General features: G+C 32.2%; 1 protein-coding gene across 1 annotated transcript in view; it reads right to left on the reverse strand.

Annotated features, from left to right (window-relative positions):
• The window catches only part of LOC146994121 (uncharacterized), a 34,295-nt gene extending 16,624 nt beyond the window's left edge, over positions 1 to 17,671 (reverse strand). Inside the window, exons 1-3 of the transcript XR_015044014.1 lie at positions 17,054 to 17,671; positions 7,502 to 7,643; positions 6,920 to 6,958 (exon numbers count right to left, since the gene is read on the reverse strand). The gene's annotated coding sequence lies outside the window, so the exon portion shown is untranslated. The remainder of the gene's footprint in view (positions 1 to 6,919; positions 6,959 to 7,501; positions 7,644 to 17,053) is intronic.
• Between the last annotated feature and the right edge of the window lie 3,651 nt (positions 17,672 to 21,322).

Genomic DNA, 21,322 nt, shown 5'->3' on the forward strand with positions numbered 1-21,322 from the left:
TATATAAGATTTGTTACGAATAGAGTATGGGATGGATTTCAGTGTTTATTTAATTTGTTTTACATATATATATATATATGCATATTATTTATAAACATAAAGTCCTTTTTGTCTTTGTTACTCTAATTATATCAACTATTTGATATTTACTTCTCATTCACAAATTTTACAAGCTGGCCGTTTAAACACGTGTATTTTGTATATTAGGTTTCTGTTTAGATATTTCATTAGTTAATGCAATAAAGTTTCCTCATAATCAAAAGGTATTACAATAAATTTGAATTCTTCACAATGTGATTTTCCAACTTAAACATTTACAGTCTATTTTTGTAATGACGGAATGACAGCGTTTTTGTCAAAAAAATTATTAATTTTATAATTAAACTGGACCTGAAACATTATGTTTTGTTTTATTATTTTTCCGAAATGACATACGTTCTCCGATACGTATTGCAATCTTAAACCTTAGGAATCCAATTCTTCTAGTAATTGTTCGCTGTAGTATACTTCTTCTTCTTCAAATATACGTCGATAATTATTTGCGCTGAAATATTTTTATTTTATTAAATATATATGTTCATATGTTTGAAGTCATTAATTTAATAAATGATTATTTATACGTTTTTGTCAAAAGTAGTAAGTTACAGTTTGCGAGCATTTTTACAGAATGTCAAATATTTTTAAAGGCGCTATGTTCCACGAAGAAAATATCTTTACTTATTCAAAATCTTCAAAAAAAAAACAATAAATATGGAAATGAATATTCGTCTTATTAGCCTAAATTCCATTTTGAGGATATACAGGTATAATAGGAAATGAAGCTGCTGGCACCAGCAGCTCAGGATGCCATATTAAAAGGTCTGATTGACATCTATCATCTCAGATCACACCTTTCAATCAGGAAAAAAATTTCCCAACACTTTTAATAAAATAACATACAGGATGGGACGAGGCAGATACAAGAAGATTGTTTCACGGTTACTTCCCGCAAGTATCCCTATAAAGAATAAATTTTTTCTCCAATTAGTTTGGCAGCAAATCATGAAAAGTTTCCATTTTATTTCCAGAGATTCTTAAGAAGGCACGTAAAATGCGAGCGCGAAAAACCTGCAAATCTAGCAAAACTAAAGCTTTATAAATGGTACTTTCCATTACTTTCCATTCTTAGAAAAAAATAACCAGGATTTGCATAAAAAATTCCATAGAAAAGTTTTTCTACAATATGAAGTGTGTACCTGCACTTCAACAATTAATGAAATATATTATTTAAAATGAAGGAAATGTGATTATAAGTATCTAATCATATTACAAGAGTTAATAAGCAAGTATTTAAGAACATGCAAATTTTTAAACGGTGGTTTCCGTTGACCAAGCTGATCAAATTTCCAGTCGAACGCAATTAAGCAATGTTTGGGCTCTCAACCTCATGACTGCGTATGCTGAGCCGATGACTGATCAATCGTTTGCACAATTTCCGCACAGGATTAAAAATTGCCTTCCCACACACTTCTTCACTTAACGGGCCATGCGTTCAAAACATAGATTTACACGTTAACTCAAATGTATACAAAATTAGGGAAAACAAAAGAAGAATTAAACGCACAATATCTCTTCGGATCTTCCTATGTTCCTGATTATTACATCTGCTGAAAACAATTTAATACGTTTAAATGCAATTACATTTCACTGAAGTCATCTATTAATTGTTTAACAATTTTCTGCTGTTGACTTCAATAAATTTATAATCTTTGGTATTTCATTTGTTTCCAGCAACACCTAGTCTCCTTTGCAAAGAAAATTAACATGAACTTTTGTAATTAAGAAATGATTTAGATGAAACATTAAATTGGACTGAAGATAATGTCTCGGTTGTTTCCGTTAAAAGAAGTTGGTGCTTTCCTAATTCAAAAAAAATATCTCCATATATATACATAACATACATGTAATTAATTTACACACTAAAAAAAGTATTCTTCACATGGTATCTTCAAATGGGTAGATACGATAGCTAAAAACAAGTATCGGACAAAAGAGGAGCTGCAAAGAGCGATTTGTTGTATTTTTTTGTATGATATTTCCTTTTAAGTAATTCTGTTATTCGATGCATGTAATTTTGTTGAAATTCGTGTTACAAATTGCTTTATTCTCTGATGTAAAAGAATTATCCCAAATTTTATTCAGAAGATTTAAATAACGGTTTCGATCACAATACGCAGCAGTTACTAGTAAAATATCTGGAGCAGTGACTTTTTTGATGTCATTTAAAACGCTTAATTACAGGGCCGTAGTACAATTCCCAACCCCCCCCAACCCCAGGAGTATAGCGATATACAATAGTGACGTGATCGAAGTTTCTTTGGAAATAATCGTTGTCATCGCATATTCTATTTAAGTAATCATAGTCATCAGCTTTTAATATTCGTTGCAAATAATCATTGTCATCGAATAATCATTGTAAAGAATCATTCTCATCGGATAATCATTGAAAATAATCTTTGTTATTACATAAAGAGGCATAGTAGCTGATGTATAAAGAATTGTGCTCAAATTCTAATCAAAAGATTCGAATATGTATTGCAATTTATCATATGATCATTATTTACAGCAATGATTCTTAAATGATTTCGTCCTACGGATCCTAATGACGCCGCGGAAAACTTGCGCAACATTGACAAAAAGAATATTTAAAAATACAATAACAGCTTGAAAGCTAGGGAAAATGTCTAAATTTAATTTCCTTTTATTTAAATGAAGCTTAATGTTTTTAAAGGAAATTGAATATTGTAAACAGAAATCAACAATATAAATATATGTGGGTTTTTGCCTCTTTGTTTTTTTTCTTTGTAACATCATATCCTACGGAACGGGAGGGGGGAGATTTGAGTTTAGAAGGAGGTACCCTCGGATTTCAAAAATTCTTGGTAAAACTTTTCGACTATTGTTATCTTCCTACGACTATCACTCGACATATTATATAAAATTTCGGAAAGCGCTGGAGATCAAATTGCTTTATTTAGAAAAATGATGGCCCTTCTCACTCTCAAATCGTAGTGTTTAAGAGAAATTTTTACGTTAAAAAAATATGAAATAAATAGTATTGCCAAACTTCAAACTTATTGTTATTATTTACAGTTATATTCTGAGTTGAAGAAAGCACGTGATTCCATATAACGTCACTGTATGTCGAAAAATCTTTCGTTAATTTCAGTATTTTAAATGAATAGCTGCTTTTGGCAACTTTAATGTTTCACCTTTAGATACGTGACACGATATGCTATCGCTATGTTAATTCTTTTATTGAGAATTTGCAAATTTGTTATATTAAAATAAATCTAAATTATAACATCAAATGTATTACCTGAAATGTCAAAGGTCTTTGTTTCCTGACTTGGCAAGAAAAATTTATTTACGAATCGCTTATTGCTTGGAAAGAATGAATACATTTTCTTCATAATGAAATGTTTCTATGCATTTTATGCTATTCTAATTTTATTTATAAAAATTTAATTTCTTCTATTGTATAGTTCCTTTCTGAGTAGACGTTTAAACTTCTGTAGGTATTTAACATATTTTAGATGCAATGTTACTATACTACAGTTACATAATTTTTTTTTTAATTTACTAAAACGTCTGAACGCAAGAAGACAGCAATAATGTTACAGCGAGCTACAGAAAAAATGAAGTAAAAAACACTAGGAGACTCAACAGGCAAGTACAATACAATTTGCGAGCTTCAAAAATGAATGAAGATACAACTAGAAAATCAGCAGGCAAGCATAGTGACAAGAAAGGTTACGCATTCAAGAAACTGAAGAAGAAACGAATAGGAGTTCCAGCAGACAAGCAACAACTCAAGAAACTTCGCTTGCTCAAACTGTATCAGAAACTGGTAGCAGACGCAAAAGACATTCAGAAAACCAAGAAACACTGCGTGCTCCGGAAAGGTAAGCAGAAGCGAAACGGAGGCCCATTAAGGCCCATTTACACTAGCGGAACTTTGAGCCTAAGAAACGCAGGCGAATTTGAAGACTCGTTTAAGAGCTTTTAAACAGCAATTTTTTCGTATTATGAGAAAAAATATATCATTCTTAAACTCTTGAATAATGTTATAAGTTAGGCTGTTTATTTAAATGTGTACATATTCAGTTCCAGTTAATGTTTTTAAAGAGTAACATTTTCGCCATTTAGTGAAGATAGCAACTTCCGCGTGCATTTCTTAGACTCAAAGTTCCGCTAGTGTAAATGGGCCTTTAGGCAAGCGGAACGTCAAAAGAATATGCGCGATGAAGGGAAGAAGTCGCAAGTAAACGAAGGATACAAGACTATCCGCGTCATCGTCAGATTCGACAGGAAATACCAGAACAGCTCAAGAAGCTGCATAAACAACTCAAGACGCTGCAGATTACGGACAATTTCGGTTCGAAGAGGCAGAGCTTATGCGCGGAAACAAGCTTCGCATGAACGCATCACGACATACACGTAGTACTCTTCACATTGCAGGAAGTTTACTTACAGCAACACACTGTATACGTAGAGCTCGTAGACATATATAGTAAAATTTTGCTTTGTCAACAGCCCGGTTACAGCCGAAAACATCGCGGCAAAAACATCGTGGACGAAAACGTCGCGGAGAAAACAACGCAAGGCGAAAACGTCGTGCTACAAAACATCGTGGGAGAAAACATCGCTAAGAGAAAACATCGCAGTTCTAAAACATCGTCGTCGAAAATAAAGCGGTTCAAAAACATCGCAGTTTAAAAACATCGTCGTCGAAAATATCGTGGTAAAAAATAAAGTATCTACAAATCATCGCATGACGATAACATCGCAGACATGCTTTTTTCAGGCATGCTTTAATAAGTGTAAATGGATATTCCCATAATGATTTGTGAGCGCAAGATGGAAAGAAGGATAATTTTTACTTTCATATCTTTTATTAATTAATAAATTTTTGCTGAGAAAATAAAAAGGAAACTTAAACATAGAAAATTAATGCAACTTATAGCACTTAATAGAATTTTAAACCGACATAGTTAACTAACAAAAGCCATTAATAAATCATTTTTATAAAGATTTTACTGGTAATATTTCATGAAAAGTATAATCTATAAGTTACATTTAATTTTCTATGCTTAAGTTTTCTTACGTTTTCAGCAAAAATTTATTAGTTAATAAAAAATGTGAAAGTAAAATTTATCCTTCTTTACACCTTGCGCTCACAAATCATTATGGGAATATCCATTTACAATTATTAAAACCTGAAAAAAGCATGTCTGCGATGTTATCGTCATGCGATGATTTGTAGATACTTTATTTTTTAACACATTTTCGACGACGATGTTTTTAAACTGCGATGTTTTTGAACCGCTTTATTTTCGACGACGATGTTTTGTGCCACGATGTTTTAGAACTGCGATGTTTTCTCTTTGCGATGTTTTCTCCCACGATGTTTTGTAGCACGACGTTTTCGCCTTGCGTTGTTTTCTCCGCGACGTTTTCGTCCACGATGTTTTTGCCGCGATGTTATCGGCGGACACCCAACAGCACCCTAGTAAAATGTATGAAGTTTATATTGACATCTCACAATACCTGAAAGAAATTTTTCTATTTACTTCTTCATTTACTATTTTCTTAAATTTTTTATCAGTAATCCTGTCTATATATTATAGATATCAACATCAGAAAAAATTAATTAATTATCTTTAAATGTATCTAAGTGATGAATACTTCGCCCCTGTTCGTACCGAAACAACACGATGTAATTGTAGATACCTAGAAAGTAAAATGTATTCTGCAGGCTGTACAGCAAGCGACATCTATAAATGGTGATAACACAAGAATGTTATATAATGTTATATACTGGCAGACTTTTAAAATAAGAACATAAACATGAGTGTTTTAAAAATACGAATTTAACATCAAATTGCAAAACAAATACCGTATTTATGCGAATCTAATGCGCATCGTTTTTAGCCAAATGTAGTATTCAAAATTGGGGTGCGCATTAGATTCGATGGCGCATTAGATTCGAGTGCAAAGTTCGCCGATGACGTCAGCAGTTCGCTGATGGCGTCAACCAAATTTAAATCGTAACAACGAATTACTGTATTTCTCGACTACATTTACCGTTACATTTATCGTTGACACATTATTGCATAGAGGATACAAACTGCAGAGTACGTAGTCACAAAATGGAGGGCAAACAGAGAAGAATGTCATATGACGCTACTTTCAAACATAAAGTAATTCTTTGTGCTTAAAGAAATGGCAATAGAAAGGCAGGGAGAGAGTTCAACGTAACTGAGAGCAATGTTCGCTTGTGGCGGCAACAGAAATTGGCACTGTTTGCAACTAAAGCTAGTAGAAAGAAATTGGTGCTACTTTGGTAGACGGTTGCACGGATTTTTGGCGATTTACGTTGGCGCAATTTTTACAAACGTCAGCCATCTTGGAAAACGCTGTTTTTACGCATAGTAAAGTATTCGAAATTTAAAAAAATAAATAAATAAATATCGTTAAAAGTAATGGATTAATTTTTTGTTGAAAATGTCGTTTTTTAGGATGGAAGGCAAGTGTAAATAAATACATTTACTATGAGTATAAAATACTCATTAGTAAAAGTAAGGCTTTCATATAGCAAAGAAGAGAATAAAAACACCGCTATAAAAACATTGGGCCAACGTTTAATTAGATTAAAATATTACTGAAATTGAATATCGAATTAAAAACCATCATATCAACATTTAAAAGAATTATAATATTATTAAATTCAAATACTTTAAAATACGTTATACAGAATATAATTAACATTAAAACATATGGACAATAATTATCTCAGCAATTTCTGAAAATAGTGTATTAATTTTTTTAACAAAGATTGAAGTATACAAGTATAAAATAAAAGAAAATATGTACTTACATTTTTTTGAGTATTTAACCTGTTCTTTATTGATAAGTACTACAAAAAAAATCAGAATCATAACTTAGATAACATCTTTGAAGAGATCTTTGAAGGAATTCGAAGATATGAATTAAATTTTAAAACGGCGCGGAAATGCACAAATTGTCAGTAACCAATCAGGGAGCTGATTACAGCTCGTTAATGCACAAATATTCTATAACCAATCAGAGAGCTTATTACATCACGACTAGAATTAAAATTATTTAAAAATTCATACATAATAAAATCATTTTTTAAAAAAATGCAAAATTAAATTGTATTTTAATATTTAAGAGCCATAAATAATGTTTAAAACATTAGATTAAATTTATACATATTAAAACGAATTACTTTTAAAGTAAGGTGACGTCATTGATTACATCATCCACAACATAAAATTTCATAAAATATGATAAACAATAAAATTTTTATTTCAAATAAAAATGCAAAATTAAATTGATTTTTAATATTTAAAAGTCATAAATAATATTTTAAACACGGAATTTATGCACAATAAAACGCCTTATTTTTTAAATAAAATGACAACAAAGTATCGGTTACCATAAATAACGTATCCAGCAATGGGTTTACCATAAGTTGTATTAATCGCCAAAGGAAAATCGCCAAGAAATCGCCAAAATCCGTGCAACCGTCTACCAAAGTAGCACCAAGAAATTCACTGGCCCTCGCAAAGGAAGACACCCTAAAATTGAAGAAAAAGTTTTGGAATTTGTACGTGAAAGGAGGAAGAATGGACAACCTGTGACTAGTGACACCATGAGAAATAAAGCAAAAGAGGAGGCTGAAGTTCTTGGAATACCGAAACAAGAGTTTAAGGCTAGCCGTGGATGGATATACGGTAGTAGTAATTAACAATGATTGTTTCACATAACAATTGCCCACTAATAGGTTAATTCTATGTTCTGCTACTTTATGTATAAATCCATTGTTGTATAAAATATGGTATCTAAATTTAAATAAAATTATCATACCATTAATTGATAGTTTATATACAAATCCATTGTTGTATAAAATAAGATTCAATAAATTCCTCATATCATTGATGCGCATTACATTCGCCGGCAAACAATTTTTTTATTATTTAAAGTTTTAAAATGGGGATGCGCATTAGATTCGCATAAATACGGTATCTTAAAATCTGCCTTTCCATGCATAAGAGTTCAGGATTCGGAAAATTATATTTTTGTAAACCGTTTAGCAAAAATAACAAAAATTATTGCCTTGAGAAATGGATAATCTTGGTATGAATACGAATTACGCCAAGACTACTCATCAATGGTTGTTTTGAACACGCCCTTAATGTATATATATAACCCTTAAAAAACGTAAAGTGAGTGAATCTACTATTTGAGTGTGTCTTTATATCTTGAGTATTTAAGAAATAAGAACTGCATTTATCTATCTCGATAAAGCTAACGCTATTGCCCGAATAACAAAGTTTATTTAACACTTGATATAACCAACTTCATATACATCTTGAAATAAAACATAAATTTCCTAATCAGATACTACCAATTGCAGAAAAAATACAAAAATAATGGAATTTCTAATAACACTACAAGTAACATACCGAGGAATAAATTGCGCTGCAAAACTGATGCAATCTACAATATATAAACCAAAAAATTTATGTACCGCTATAGAAATGCAATAGAATGAGAAATGAAACTGTGATGATATTTATTATGAAAAATTTACCATAAACTATTAATATATGACATTAGTAAATATATACTTTTAATACTATTCATTTAAATATGTTCAAACGTTCATAATATTCATTACTTACAAACGCTTCTTCATCCATCGAAGCATAGCACAAGCCATTCTTAATTCAGTGCTGGTGCACATCAATAAAATAAGGATAAATCCAAATTTTTACAAAAAATCAATCGCTTTGACTCGTTTCTCAAAAAACGTATATCTACAAATGCAGTATTAATATATCACATCAATATAATTCGGGATCATAAAATCTCCAAACAACGCATTAAACGCAAAAAATCGCATTAAGGCAGAATGAAGAATTTTCACTCTTACAATGACTTCTACAACAATATAAAATAGAATCGAATTTATAAACTAAGTGTTCATTGTTACACCATATTTCATTCTTGGGGAACCTTTCATGGTTGTTCAGTAATTCTAACTGTTAACTGGTATAAAAAGAATTATGATTTCATATATATGCACAGACTTATATATGTATTATATTAAGACGTATCTGTAGTAACATACATCATCTTATTATATGCAGGCGCATAATTCTAAATTAATTATACTAGTCAACATAATCTGTATATTGATAGCAGCACAGTTTTAAAATTATTTATTACTATCTGCTAGCTAACGATTATATAATTAAGTACAGTTGTACCTCGACATACGAGTTTAATTTGTTTCGTAACCTTGCTCGTATCTCAAAGCAATTTTCCCCATTGAAAGTAATCGAAATGCCATTAATCTGTTCCAGCTCCCAAAACACGACCTCAGCTGTTTTTTTAAGTGTTTTTGAATAAGAAAAATGTAGTTTCTTATTCAAAAACAAGAAGAAACATTTATTTATAAATAACAAATACATATTCTATAAAAACATAATTAAAAGAAAAAGTGCCTACGGAAGCGCTTAATTTTTGTCACTGGTCTTCGCTCTTTTTGTCATGATCTGCTCATTTTCACCCGCAGATCGTTTAAAAAAACTGTCCTAGGAGGTTTGTTTCTTCCTCCCTGTCAAGGTATTGCGGAAATGAGTTACGCAAGTTTCGTTGAAAAACTCCGATGCACGACTAGTTGCAACTTTTTCGCGGTGATTTTTATCCACGAACTCTACAACTTTCTCCCACATTCCCAAGATCTGTTTTATATCTCTGTTAGGGATAACCTCCTCCATCTCTGGCTCCTCTTCAAAACTAATTTTTCGTTGAACCACCGTATGCTGCTGCAAATGCAGATCGTGTAACTCCTCGGTTGTCAGCTCCTGAGACTGTTCCTCGATGATTTCGTTCACATCTCTCTCATCCACCTCCAGACTCATGGATTTTCCCAGAGAAACAAGCTCCTCTACCACTGACACTTTGGGTTCCAATCCTTCGAATGCCATTTCAGCTACAGCCTCAGGCCACAGCTTCTTCCATGCAGACGTTAAGTTCCTCGTTGTAACACCCAGCCAGGCCTGATCAATAATTCTTAGGCATATCACGATGTTAAAGTGGTTTTTCCAGAACTGTCGAATGGTAAGTTTTGTGTTCTCCGTCACCTCAAAGCAGCGGCGAAAAATGTGCTTGGTGTACAACTTCTTAAAATTAGAAATCACCTGCTGATCCATGGGCTGCAGGATAGGAGTGGTGTTGGGTGGTAGGTAGGGAAATTTTATATACTTGAACTCTTCGAGTAAATCATCTTCGAGATTTGGTGGGTGAGTAGGGGCACTGTCGAGGCCAACACCAGAACAGAACACCAGAATTATCCACCCCACAAAGAATTTCATTCTGTCCCACGCCTTCGGATTTGCCTTCCACATAACTTCTTAAAATTATAACTGGCAGGTTTTCTTTTAAAATATTATATGACTTAAAGCCTCTTGGGTTTTACGAATGGTATACTAGCAGAGGCTTGATTTTACAGTCGCCACTCCCATTCGCGCAAATTGCTAGATTTAATCTATCCTTCATAGGTTTGTGACCTGGCATCTTCTCCTCTGCCGTTATGTAAGTTCTATTCGGCATCCTTTTCCAGAAAAGCCCTGTCTCGTCACAGTTGAGGACTTGCTGGGAGGATGTATCCTTTGGCTACTATCTGTTCGGTTGAGGAGCATCTGAGGCAGCTTATGACAGTCTTTGCTGCGTTCCAGGAAGATATAAAATGAGAGGTTGATTCCTTTACAGAAGAGATAAATGCGTCCAACAAAAGAGGGAAAGGGGAAGTAATATCAGTTCAAGGAAAGACGGAATCTATCCAAAATTGATACTTAAGCCTGTCAAGAAGAAATAAAAGAAAACAGTAGAAGATTTTCCAGGATTTTGAAAGCAGAAATAACATGGTCGAAAGGAGAGTTAGAGAAACTGGAGAACGTGTTTCTGCTGTCAAACAGCAAATCAAAGAAAGAGTTAATGCTGTCAAACTACAAATCAAAGGAAGAGTTTCCGATGTCGAACAACAAATCGATGACAGAGTTTCTGCTGTTGTCTCAAAAGAATCTGACAGCTTGAACACATTCATAAAGACAACTGGAGACGATTCTGATACCTTTAAATTGGTACCTATGTTTTCCGACCCATTTCTCATGCTTTCCACGTGTGATGGAAAAAACATTTGGCATATGTACAAGGCTCAGTTCTGTATAGCTCCAAATGGAAATGGGTAGGATTCCGAAGACAAACCTGAAATTTCGCAGCTTCTCTGAGAATAGAAGAAGACGATATCGGTCCCACTCTTCCAGAAAAACCAGAGGCTAGATTTTGATGCTGTACCCAGTACGCTAAAGCTCTACTAAGAAGTGTTTGAAAGGCTACAGAAGGCTGCAGTTAATATCTCGATAGCAGAAGCCCACCAAAATAATCCAGAAGCTCGCCACTGATATCGAAATGCTCTCCCATCTCTCCTTTTTTGACTGCTCAACAGAAATACGTGAAGTACAATCCATGAAATACTTCCTCGGTGGCATACGGGAACCTGAGGTATAGAAACAACTGCGAATAGTGGATCTCAAGGAGTTAAAAAAATGCCTAGAGTGTACGCCCTGAAAAACTTGGCAGTCCTTTCAGAAACTTGCACACACCATTGCCCAATCGGAAATACTCCAACCCAGGAGCTACTAGACAAGTGACAGCTCGTCCAGACAGTATACCCACTTAAGTAAGTGCCTTGAGGCGGAACAGACGTTACACGAAAGCGACCTTAGAATGCTAGAACTGCAGTGGTGATGAACACTTACGAAAGAACTGCAGAAGACATTAAGACACAGAAGATAATGCTGCTAATCAGCAAGAAGTCACGAAAACAAATCGTGGATGTCGAGCGTAATTTGCCAGAGATTGCCAGATATTTAGAAGTCGCACATAAAATCCTTTCAGATTTCTGTTATGGTTGTTGGCAATAATGGACTTTTCAATCATGAGGCATTTTAATATAACAATCGATACAGGAGTAATTTACCATCATACGAAACGTTCTGGCTCAACGATTGAAGGTAAACGTATCTGAATGTTGCCCTGCCTTGAAAGTATTCGGTGATAAAAGCGACATCGATGAAAAATTATACGATAATGTCCCGTTTGGAATTTTTGACAACCATCACATGGCTTATGGGGCAAACAGTACCGACCCTTGCTCGGATTAGTCTTTCTAAGGAAATATAGTTTTAATTTTTTTTTTACTTTAAAAGTATGGAATGGCATTCAGCATCTGGTTATGTAATCCTATTAGCAATTAAAAACAAGTTAAGGCTATTCGAAAAACTCTCAAAAACCTCAAGTCGAGATGATAGAACCAGCATGAACAGAACTTTTCCTTCCAGGATTATAGCTGAAAACAGAAATTTCCGGTAAGGCATTATGAAATATGCTAAGAACGTTAAGAGCAGGAAAGGAGTAATAGTAATATGTGCTTTCGTTGAATTATCAAGGCCGTCATTCCGGTGACGGTTGAAACGTAAGTGCCAAAGCGAAAGTCATTGGGGAATGCGAAGTGGTTGCATCACGTTCTCCATTGAACTACCTTAAATGGTCTCGTACACCTTAAAACCCTCAAAATCTCTGAATATGATCCTGTTGTAAGAATTTGGATAGCTTATTTATTTTGAAAGCAATTACTTCCAGTTTTCTACAGCTGACTACATAGCACAGCTGCTTTGTGAATTAGTAAGCAAATAGTTTGTGTTGCCACAAATATTTTTATAATTTAATATTCTTTGTGAGGTAATTTTTTATATGTTCACGTAATACTCCCACCTTGCGCGCACAATTTAAAACATTCTGTTATATATTTTAACTTCATAGTTAATATATGGCTTGTATAGCATCTAAAGACTACTGCGAACCAAAAATCTTAAGAATTTCATGTTAAATTCTCATTTTATTTAGAACTCAATTTATACACCCTGCTAAAAATGCCCCGTAGAAACCGATAAAATTTTTTTACGGGGAATTGGCCTACGGGTACCCATACAGCTCTGTGGGTACCCGTAGGCCAAATCCCCGTAAAAACCCACAGACAGAAACCCGTACGGTTGTACGGGTACCCATAGGCCAAATCCCCGTAAAAACCCATAGAAAGAAACCATTACGGTTGTACGGGTACCCGTCGGCCAAATACCCGTAAAAACCCATAAAAAGAAACCTGTACGTTTGTACGGGTACCCATAGGCCGAATACCCGTAAAAACCCATAGAAAGAAACATGCATGGCTGTATAGGTACCTGTAGGCGAAATACCCGTAAAAAACCTGTAAACGGAAACCCGTACGACTGTACGGTTACGAGTAGGCCAAATCTCTGTAGAACTGTAGGCACTATAAACAAAATCCCAGTAAAAACCCATAGCCAAAAATCAAAACTTTATATGCATATCCATTGGCCAAATTTCCATTAAAAAAATGGATATTCCGTAGGTCTATGCCTTGTAAAAACCAGTAAACAAAAGCATGTACACCTATACAGGCACCCATACGCCAAATCCTGTAAAAACACTACACAAAAGTCCACAGACCAATAAAGGTACCTCTTGGAAAAATCGCTGCACAAAACCCATAAACAGAACCAATAGCATTATACCATAGTGGAGTATCCATACATAGAATCAATCGTACATAGAACGGGTATCCATATACAGAATCCCTATAAAAAACAATACACAAAAATAGAACTGTAAATCAAATTTCCATAAAAACATAAACCAGCAGAAGTACATAATTAGCACTGATCAAATGTACAGAACTAAATTGCGGAGATAGCATGTAAAGTAATTTTAAATAAAACTCAGTGCGAATAAATAAAAATTTTAAAATATCTAGAAGCCTACGAGCCCGTCCTTCTTAATGCACGTCAATATCTATAAACATATTACAAAATATTTGTATAAATTCTCTTTACAAAATTTTAAACTACCTTTATATAATTCTGAAAATAAAATGAATAGAAAGATAATAACCAAAGTCATGATTCACAACCATCGAATGATATATGTACATATATATATGTAAGAAAAATAAGGAATATGCAAAAGATTAAATTAGCAGCGTAAAATTAATTTTCCTTCTCTATTCTAAAAACAATAATCTTTCTGCACTGCATCATTTGGAGATTAATTCATGTCATATGACTCTTACATAATTTGATGTTGTAAAAGAAACTAAAACTCAAACAGCCAATAGTAATTTTACAGCAGTATTAACTATCAAAGACGAGTAAAAATTCATCGAGAACGAAAATTAACTCGGTCTGAATTAAGATTTCACCCTTAACGTAACGCATTTGCTTTTTACGCTTTGTATTAGCTGGATTGCAGTCTGTCTGCTCCTTGTTTCTTACTACACATTTATCAAAAATGTTAATTTTTGGAATAGGCATAAATTGCCAACTTGTTTGTGGCTGCAACATATTTGCTGAAAGAAAAGTTGAATTAAATCTACCTCGATTGCAAAATTTCTTATTCATTGTGGATTGGAGTTTCAACATCTCTAAGCCATCAAAATTCTTGCTGTTCATTACGGATTCAGCTGCTTGTATTTGACTACAGAATATTTTACATATATATATAATATCATTTCATTTGATGGTTGCGAATCATTACTTTGACTCTATATATATTATTGATTTCATTATAAATATATACATATAGTACTGTACCTCACTGCATATATTTGTATTTCAGTTCTTTAATTGGGAAATTAAACAATTGTATTTAATCACATCAGCTTGTTTAACAATTTGATACCTAATGAGAAATGTATTGCCAAAGGATGGTACTTTCTAGCATCTGCTTAAATTTTAAGTTACCTACAATGCACTAAACCAAATTAAAAAACAAAACTAGAAGAAACCCAAATTTTCAGGAAGAGAAACATTATTAACAAGCAAGCAAAAAGAATACGGGACTTGCAAATTAGAAACTTAACACAGAGTTCAAATTTAGCATACTTGCTATCCCCTTAAAGCTCGCTTACCGATGATAGTAACACCCTGCAGCTTATTATGACATGCATACACATAGATGTTTTGCGTGGAAGAAAGGATGAATCCAAGAATATAATGTAGTGAAGAAATAATAATATACAAATACTGTGTCGACCCCTTATTACAATACTTTGAATGTTATCTGTATCTCTCAAAAGATAAATGAAACATGAAGATAACATATAATAAACTTAATAGTACCCAAAATACAATAAATTATATTGTAACAAAATGAATTTAAAAAAATTTACAAGTGTCAACAAATACCAATTCTCAACGCACAGTTCGGGAATTAAGAAAATATCTCATAGCGTATAATGTTGTATTCCGTATCTCACTTTTAGTGCTATATAATCTTCCACAGATTTTATATAATTAAAATCTATAACGTAATGGGTATTTATAGTATATGTAGTTCTTGATGTAAAAAAGATAACTTTCGTACTGTAAAAATTCCATCTATGTGAATAAGTATGAATATACTCATATACACATAATTATACTAAATAACTAATTTAATGAAACTAAATTCCTATAGAAAAATGGGGAAAGTGTAGAATCGTCCACTGCTTGGCGTGTTTTTGAGAATTGCACATACTCAGTATCCATGTACACATCGACCTATTTTCACTTAAAAAAACATCTCAGAATTGCACAAAAATGCCATTGTGCACTCCTTTGACTTTATTCATGTACACATCAACCTATTTTCACTTAAAAAGTCAAAAGAAAATTGACAAAAATCCAATTCCTTTTACTTTTGTATAAAGTGCCAAATAAATAAGTGGGCGATTCTGCACTTTACCCGAAAAATATATAAAAATACCATTTACCTATATATATATATATATAATTTATTATTACACAAGGTTTTTCATATATCATCTCAAAGGAACATAAATTTAATTAAAGCGATGCATTATTGGAATAAATTTGAGTCAGTGTTTTACGTGCAAGTTATTTAGATTTCTATTGTAGAAAGAATACTTGAAATAATGTATAGAAATATTATTTTGAACATAAAATTTCTCAATAGTAAAATTTAAAGTACTGAAAAGGTAGCTATTGTTTTTGACAGTAGATTATATAATATAAAAATACCTCATGCTGAGCATTTTCTGAAATTACAATGCTAAATGAAATTGATATAGTGCAGTATTTAGCAATAATAACTTTTTGTAAACAAATGTGGCTACATTCGCTTAATTGTAATGACAGTAAGTTTAACTGCATTTGTATAAGGCTGTACAGAAGATTTATTTATATGGGTTTTCATCCACAGAGAACAACCGGATTCCCTGTGGAAGTGATTCCGAAAATAAATGTTTAAATATTACTCTAACTATATTTGAAAGCAATGCTATAACAGTGCCCTTATAAGACTCATGATCCGAAAAGCTTTGGTTTTAAATGTCTCGTAAAAACTTTCAATTACTTCTGCAAAATTCATACCCACGTAAAAATTACTACACCAATTAATTATACAGCAAAACGTTCCTAAAACAATCAACTCCACAATTCGAGATAATGCGAGTTTCCTGTAGCCTGACAAAACTATGAATGAATTTTATGTCCTGTTATTTAATTAAATCTACTTCTATTTCAAAAGCAATTTATGAAAAACACATTTGAAATTTTCTTCATCAAACTAATAATAATGAAAATTAAAGTATGCATAAAAATGATTATATGTGTTTTAACAAAATAGCACAAAATATTTAATGTAAAAATGTGGTTCTAGTCTCATACTTGAAAAATAGACCAAAAAGAAAAAACAATGTCAGCTACTATGATCATCTAAATTTTCACATAATTTTAGTAGTGGAAAAAAGATTCTTTAAGCTTGTATGTCTTGTCTACCCCATTCAATAAGTAATAAACACATTAAATACTTCAATGTTTATTTCATTAATAAAACTTACCTTTTTTGCTCGCGAAATATAATTAGTATTCTTTTTGCTCGGCCACATCACATTAGTCGAAAAATTCAAAATTAAATCATGCAAGATCATTTTTAAGTAAGGTATGCTCAAATTTATTAGTACATAATATTCAAATGATAAAGCATCTACATGAACAAGCTTTAAAAAAGTATTTCTAAACTGCAATCAAAAAAATAAATTTTCCAAAATACAGTTTCAGTAGAATGCAAAAACTACATTTCTGCATCTGCACACTGAAACAAATTATCAAGCCTGAAATTATCACTTTTCAGTCTTTAAGCACATTGTTTTTCAGAATAAAAGTAAAGATGGAAAATCAATTTCACGCTCAGAAACTACATTTCACAAATAGTCAGTTATCAGCAACGTTCTCTCAAACATTAGACACGATTACACATGCATGGCTTTAGTGGTATATTCATAGTCAGTGCTGGTATTTTATTATTTATTACTAATTTCTAAACAGTAAAACAGTAAAATTTGTAATACAGTAAATCCTAGTAAATAATATATTGCATTACTACAACCACGAAGAAAATAACACCACCATCACACAACAATAACTAGCGCGGCGCCATATTGCTTGTTTGGGAAACTTCTGAGAGTGGGAGAGGGAGGGAGAATTTTTTTCTTCACGTCAGCGTTAACAGAGAGAAAAGTTTTGCGATTGTGAATGAACTTGTTCGCGTTAAAGAGATGTTGGTTGATACCGGTGTTTATTTGTAATATCAGAAATGTAAGTGCTTATGTGTGTGTATTCAGAGAACCAACTCGTAGCAAAAACCACCTCCCTAAGACGACCGCCTCTGAAAGAAACCAGTATTTCTGAAAACATAAGTATACTTTGGTATTGAATATTCCCTCTGTAAGGCGACCATTCACAAAGAAAATTCTGCAAGTGTGTCTGGTCGCCTTAGAGAGATTCATTCCGTAGATGTAATCTCCCTAAGACGACCACATCTAAAAGGTAAACGTATCTCTGAGAACGTGAGTATCTATTGGTATTGAGCATCACCTCTCTAAGGCGACCACTTGCAAAGATGAATTTTTATTTGCGGCTGGTCGCCTTGGAGAGACCTCGTTGTGTGTAGTGTATATGATTACTGTTATTGCTTCCGAAAAAAAATTTAAATAAAAAAAATAGCATATTTAGTAAAAACCCTCTCTAAAACGACCACCTGCGTTTACAGGTTACTCTGGTGGTCTTAAAGAGATCATATTTTCATAATTTTGTTTACAAGAAGTATATTAACGTCAGATAAAAAAATAGCACAAACCCATATAAAACAACAGAAGATTTATTATTATATTGATACCAGTAAGAAAACCAGCAAAAGTCAATATAAACCTATACAAACCAGTACAAAGTTCTGCCATTGAATGTTGGTTGTATGGGTGTCAATTGATACCAGTAAGAAAAACCCACAGAGATCAATAGAAACCAGTAAAAGTCAATAGAAACCATCAAAAATTCTATAGGTACCAGTAGAAAGTTTTACTGGTTTCTATGGGTCATTTTGAAACCAGTAAAAAAAACCCACAGAGACCAACAGAAACCAGTAAAAGTCAATAAAAACCCATAAAATCTTATGGGTACCCATAAAAAGTTTTACTGGTTTCTATGGGGCATTTTTAGTAGGGCAATGCATTTTAATAAAAAAATTTTAATATTTCCATGCATAAAATTTTTTACTATTAAAATATTAAATATATTTTTGGTTCACTTAGATGATAATACTCATATAAAGAAGTCCATTAAATTTAAAGTGTGTACTAAGAACCGTTTTTAAAATATCATGCGCGCAACATTGAAAATTCATGTTTTGAGATAATCAAGTTTTAATGTAAATATTTTTTTAAAATAATTTTCTTGTTATGAAATATATAAAATGCTTATTTTCTGAGAGATATTGTAATATTATACAATTTCCAATAGTTGGTATAAGCATAATTAATGTAAAATAAGCTGCCTTCATCAAAGTATAACATATCAACTAAAAGTGATTTGAAACTTCTACGCAATCAATGATACAACTAAAATTTTTCTTACAAATTGGAACTTACTTATTAGCAAATGTTTCAGGTAAAGTTCTCTGTAAAGTATTATTGTATATCAAACATATAAATCATTTAATAGTTCTTCCACGGGGTAACTTTAGCATACTTTAAATGCTATGCATACAACTGCGAAAAAACGTATTTTAAGAAAATCGAGTTTTGATGAAAATACTTCAGTATACAACTTTCTAATAATAAAGTGCATAGTATGTTTATTTTCAAAATGATATATTTAAAAAGTATAAATCCTAATAAATTGCATAAGCTTTTGTCAATATGAAACACATTAAAATTACCATACTATATACAATGACAGAATGATAGCTGTGTATTAAAATACGTGTAGCATATTTGAACAAATAATTTATTTTTACATAACCACTTCAGTTAAATACTTTCAAGCATTTAAGCATATGATATGTATCATATTATGCAATATTATTTAACCCCCCGAGCGTTCCGGGTTTTTTCAGGAAACGACGTAAAAATAATCGTGTTTTCTTACCAGGACTGTCGCAAAAGCGGCAAGCATTTTTACTCAAACTGCTTCAAAAGCGGGCCCCCCTTACCATGTGGATATAATTAAGCTAATTCTCCCCTCCGTTGAATTTAGCGAGTGAAATTAGTTTTTCTCCCTATGGTATCTTCGTCACGAGAATGGTTGCTAAAATAGTATTTTATCGCCTATTTGACTACTTTATAATTTGCACACTAACACATATGCTATATATTACTCGTACCTTAAATCAAGATGTGTGCCGAATACAGAAAGTTAGTCAATATACATCAGTAAGAGAAACTACGTAAAATGCTTTAAATTTTCAGTTTCTTTAAGGAATTGCTTCGATAATGGTGAAAAATTAATCTTGCATTTTTTTATCCTTATTTTCTGAGGAAATACTTTTTAATATACAAAGGGAATTTGTGAGAATTTTTTTCTCTCGTGTTCCAATTTTTCGAATACAAATTATTCGCAACTTATTTTAGTATTATGTTTATATTTAATTTTCAAATATTATAATTTTATTCCAGTTTAAAGTGTTAGATTTAAATAATTCTTTAGATTGCATCATAAATTTATTAGTAGTTAGTTATTTATGACTTGACTTGTGAGAAATAAATATTGTAATCACGAAACATTTCGATTTTCATATTTCAAAGGAAATTTCCATTTTGAATAGTTCCATCATGACATTTACACGTACGTATGTCGCATAACTTAACATAAAATGTTGAAATTTTATATTTGGGACTTATGACTAGATTTAGCGCAACGTATGTCTGTACGTATGTATGCATGTATATCGCATAACTCAAAAAACGGTTAACCGTAGAATGTTGAAAGTTTCTGTATGGGGCATCTGTATAACACCTAATTGTGCAGCTCCCTTTTTTATTGCTTTCGGCAGTGCCAAAGGGGCATTTTGAAATGGAAGATCATATCTCATTTTCAAACGAAATAGGTTTAAATGAAGTTTAGCAAAAATTGCGTTTCATTTATTTGTCGTACAAGGAAGTCATGTGGTGTCCGCATCAGACTTTTTAAGATGTTTCAAAATAAATAAATATATGGTTTGAATCTCAAATGTATCAGCTTTATTTGTTTGTAAATATTCTACAAGGAAGTCAAGAAATAATCTAAATAGCATACCTTGAGAAGAAACACATTAAATACATTTTCTTTTCAAGGAAAGTTGAAATTTTAAAGAATAACTGATTAAATTTTCTTTAAATCCTTTTATAAAATATTACATATAAAACCAGTTACGGTTTTCAGAAAGACAATTTAAGGAGGAAAATATTGTTTTAGAATGCATATCGCACAATATTTCCACCTTAAATTGTTTTTCTGAAAAATATTTGTGTAATATTCATTCTAAAGTAATATTTTTACTCATAAATTTGGTATGCTTAAATTTATGTTATCTACCTGTATATAATATAAGCAGTCAGTTCAACCACAATGTAACAATTATACAAGCGCTGTGTAAAGATCGATTTCTATCATCTATGTCCATCTGTTCTATAATCTATTTCTAACTCTATAATCAGCCAAAATAGTGTTATAATTATCCTTTTGAATATTGGAATGGGTAAAATATATCAATATGAAATATGCGATCAAGTAAAATTATCTCATTGCTGTTACAGGAGGATGTTGTGTGTAAAACGTCCTTTAAAAGGTGGCAA

Source organism: Stegodyphus dumicola, chromosome 11 (genome assembly GCF_044657685.1).
Source record: "Stegodyphus dumicola isolate Sdum_Otavi_A_Nest chromosome 11, ASM4465768v1".
In the NCBI taxonomy this organism is placed as follows: Eukaryota; Metazoa; Arthropoda; class Arachnida; order Araneae; family Eresidae; genus Stegodyphus; species Stegodyphus dumicola.